The following is a 4,785-nucleotide window of genomic DNA, read 5'->3' as shown; positions in this document are numbered from 1 at the left end:
GAACCAGCACATGCCAGGTGAGTGCAGAAGCACTGGGGCTGGGACACCACTGGTCACCTACAGAAGGCTGGAGGTCTTGGTTTCAGTTCCAGGCCAGAGGGGAGAACTGAAGGAAGATATGAGACTAGAGACACCATCCCCCATACCACAGGACTAGAGGTCATTACAAAAACTAAGCTGCTACAAATACAAAAATGAATTGGCAAAGGAGAAAGAATCCCACCACAGAAAGTTACTATAAGAGTAGAGAAGACTGGGGTTCATCTTCAGAGGAGGAAACGGAAGCAAAGAAACTCTTCTATTCTAAACAGTAATGTCAAATGGTCCCAAAAACAATTCATAGAAGAACTTTAAAAAGACTTTAAAAATCAAATGAAAGAGATTGAGGAAAAACTAAAAATAAATAAATAAGAGCAACTCAAGAAAAACAAGAAGATTATGAAAAAAAAGTTAACCAATTAGAAAAGGAGATCCAGAATCTTAAAGAAGAAAACAACTTCAAAAATCAGAATTTGTCAAGGGGAAGCCAGTGAAGTTATAAGAGATGAAGAAATGATAAAACAAATTCAAAGGATGAAAAAATAGAAGAGAATGTGAAACATCTCATAGGAAGAACAAGTCATTTGGTGAACAGATCAAAAAGAAAAAACATAAGAATAATCAGACTACTTGAAAGCTATGATGCAAAAAGAATCTTGATACAATAATACAAGAAATAATTAAAGAAAATTGTCCTGAAGCACTAGAACAAGAAGAGAAAGTAGAAATAGAAAAAATTCACCAATCTCCACTTGAAAGTGATCCCATAGGGACAACCCACAGAAATATCATACTCAAATTCCAAACCCCCCCTCAAGGATAGAATATTATTAGCAACAAGAAAAAAAATTAAGTATGGCAGTGCCACAATTAGAGTCACACAAGACCTAGTACTGGTGACACTAAAAGACCACAGGTCTTGGAACACTATGTATCAAAGAGCAAAAGAACTGGGGTTCTAGTCAAAAAATATCATAGTCAACAAAGCTAAGCATAATCCTGGATGGAAATAAAATGGATATTTAATGAATTGTCAGACTTTCAGGATTTTGTTAAAAAAAAAACCTGAATTTAATAGAAGATTTGACATACAAGAGCCAAGAAAAATATAAGGTACATACCAAAGACTAATTACAAGAAACTCAATAAGGACAGACTGTTTAAGTATGTAAAATATAAAATGTATGTCTAAGGTTGTTATTAGTAATTTTATAGTTCATAAGAAAGATTGGGGTAGACCTGAGTATAACATGATTTTAAAAAGTAAAACTGTTTAGGAACACCTAAAAAGAGGAATATGTTATACAAATGAGGTGCAAAGAGGAAGAATCAATAGAGGGATCAGATAGGAGAGGAGGTCTGGTAGGTCTGTAAACCTACTTTCATTGGGAATGGGTTCAAGAGGGAATAATACATACATACATACATACATATATACATACACATACATATATGCATATATGTATGTATAAAAATCTACATTCAGAAAGACATAAAATGCTAAGGGGATGGGGGGGTGAAGGATAAGGGAGGGTAAGGGAATAGGTTAAAAGGGGGTGTAGAAGGGTGTTTAGATTAATAGGAATGGGAGGATAAGGGAGGGATCCTTGGACAGAAGTAGGTTAAGTAACAGGAAGGCAAGGTAGCAGGTAGAAGCAAAGTAGAGGAGTCAGGAGAGGTAGGAAATAAGAGATAGACACAAGCATAAAATAAAGATCAGGAGTAGAATTTATTAAGAAAGTATATGTCTATGTATGTATGTACATGTGTATGTATACATCTGTATATAAATATATCTATGCTTAATTGTAGTCTTCTGGGAGGGGAGGGAAAGGAAGGGGGAGGAAAGAACAAAATAAAAAATGTACAGCAAAGAACAAAAGAAAACTTACAAGGAAGCAAAGAAAAGATGGACAGCTCTCAACACAATGCATAGTAGTAGCATTCATTATCTAGGTTTTCTTGAAATAGAAATTTATTGCTGTATATTTTGAATCTTCTCTTACATTCTGTTGTGTATATGACATGTCTTTTTCTTTTCTTATTTTGTATTTAGGTTTCAATGTTTAAGTTTATATTATGTTTCTTTTTTCTTTTCTTACTGTATATTTGTTTTAGTATTTAAGTTTAAAATTTTTAAAAAAACCTTAAAAAAAAAAGGAATTCAACCCAGGCATAGATAACTTACACAAATACACAGATGCCAGGGATTGCCAGCTAAAATCTAGGACTAACCAGCAGCTCCAATTTGATTGAAACATAGAATGCATGAATAAGACTAATATGAAAGGGTTAGAAAGATATATTGGAGTCAGATTTTAAAGCATATTAAATATATATATATATAATATATATAAAGGGTTTGTATTTTGTCCTAAAGGAAATTTAAAAAATGCAAAAGGGTTTTAGTATGGAATATCAGTCAGAGCTGTGCATTAAGACTATTTGGGCACTACTCAGTGCAGCAGTACCCCTTTTTCCTCCATAGTGGTCAGCTACAAACTTTGACTCCTCAGAAACCATGTTGAAAGGACCCTCAATTGTTACTGTTATTGGCACCACTTATTCCTGTGCAGGAGTCTCCTAACATGAGAAAGTGGAGATGATTACTAACAATCAAGGAGACATGACCACCCCAAACTATGTCACCTTCACTGACACAAAATGTTTAATCTGTGATGAAACAAAGAATCAAGTTGCAATGAACCCCACCAACACATTTTTTGATGTCAAATATCTGTTTAGTCACAGATTTTATGACACAGTTGCACAGTCAGACATGAAGCATTGGCCTGTCACAGTGATGAGTGATATAAGCAGGCTTAAGGTCCAAGTGGTGTAGCAAAGAGAAACCAGAAGTTTCTGTCCATAAGAAGTACCTTCTATAGTCTTGACCAAGATGAAAGGAATCACTGAAGTTTACCTTGGGAAGACTGTTACAAATGCTGTGGTTACACTACCAGCCTATTTCAATGATTCCCAATGTCACACCGCCAAAGATACTGGAACCATTGCTGGTCTCAATGTACTCTGAATCATCAATGAACCAACTGCTGCTGCTATTGTTTACGGCTTGAACAAAAATGTTGGTGATGAGAGAAATGTGTTGATCTTTGACCTTGGAGGTGGTACTTTTGATATCTCCATTCTTACCATTAAAGATGACATCTTTGAGGTCAAATCCAGCTCTCAGGACACCCACTTAGGAGGGGAGGACTTTGACATGGTCAATGATTTCATTCCAAGTTCAAGTGAAAACACAAGAAGGACATCAGTGAGAACAAGAGGGCTATTTGCCTTCTGTGCCCTGCTTGTGAACATGCAAAGTATCCTCTCTTCCAGTATCCAGGCCAGTATTGAGATTAATTCCCTCTGTGAAAGTATCGACTTCTATCTATTAATCACTCGAACCCATTTGGAAGAGTTGAATGCTGATCTCTTCCATGGTAAAATGGACCCTGTGGAAAAGGCCTTAAGAGATGCTAATCTAGATAAATCATAGATTTATGATATTGTCCTGGTGAGTGGCTCCACTCACATCTCCAAAATCCAGAAGCTTCTGCAACACTTCTTCAGTGACAAGGAGCTCAACAAGAGTATCAATCTTGATAAGGATGTTGTCTCTGGTGCAGTTGCTATTTTGTCTGGAGATAAATCTGAGAATGTGCAGGACTTGCTGCTGTTGTATGTCACTCCTCTTTCCCCTGGAATTGAAACTACTAGTAGGGTTATGACAGTTCTGTTCAAATGTAATAAAATCATCCCCACCAAGCACACACAGAACTTTACCACCTATTTAGACAATCAGCCTGGTGTGTTTATTCAGATTTATGAAAGTGAAAAAGCAATGATAAAGGATAACAACCAGTTTGACAAGATTGAGCTTGCAGGAATCCCCCCAACACCCAGGGGTTTTCCTCAGATTGAAGTTACATTTGGCATTGATGCAAATGGCAACCTTAGTGTTTCTGCTATGGATAACAACACAGGCAATGAAAACAAGATCACCATCACCAATGATAAAGACCATCTAAGCAAAGAAGACATTGCGCATATGGCCCAGGAGGCTGAGAAATACAAGGCTGAGAACGAGAAACAGAGAGACAAGGTGTCTTCTAAGAATTCTCTTGAATCTTATTCTTTCAACATGAAGGCTACCATAGAGGATGAAAAACTGCAAGACAAAATTGGTGATGAAGACAAACTTGAAGATGATGAAGACAAGATCCTTGACAAATGTAATAAATAATTAATCACCTGAATAACAACCAGACTACTGAGAAGAAAAAATTTAAGCATCAGAAGAAAGAATTGGAGAAGGTATGCAATCCCATCACTCCTAAGCTGTACCAGGGTGCAGGGGCATGCCAGAAGGCATGCCTGGTGGTTTATCAGGGGATGGAGCAGCCCCATCTGGATGTATTTCTTCTGGACCCACCATAGAAGAGGTCACTAAATGCACCAGAAGAAAAAGCATTCCATGTAGTTTTCCAAAAATTGAAGAATTCAAATTTGTGGCCAAGGCAGCAGCAGTTTAAAAGTAACATTTAAGTTACTGTGTAAATCTAGGAATTCTGAATACTTGAATATGTGCAGAGGGAGGGAAGTGAACAACATTGCACATTATCAGTAGTGTAAACAAGTAGAAATGCAATTCTTGTCCTGGAAAATAAAATCTATTTAAAATTGGCACCATGAAAAGAAGAAGAAGAAGAAGAAGAAGAAGAAGAAGAAGAAGAAGAAGAA

General features: G+C 36.6%; 1 pseudogene; it reads left to right on the top strand.

The window, feature by feature from the left end:
- The first annotated feature begins 2,560 nt into the window (after positions 1–2,560).
- LOC114048990 lies at positions 2,561–4,577 on the top strand (annotated as a pseudogene).
- The last annotated feature ends 208 nt before the right edge of the window (positions 4,578–4,785 follow it).

The sequence above is a fragment of the Vombatus ursinus genome, unplaced genomic scaffold, assembly GCF_900497805.2.
Source record: "Vombatus ursinus unplaced genomic scaffold, bare-nosed wombat genome assembly UNPS02014794.1, whole genome shotgun sequence".
Lineage (NCBI taxonomy): Eukaryota > Metazoa > Chordata > Mammalia > Diprotodontia > Vombatidae > Vombatus > Vombatus ursinus.
Note: the sequence above shows the minus strand (reverse complement) of the source record. Positions and strands in the feature narration are given on the sequence as shown.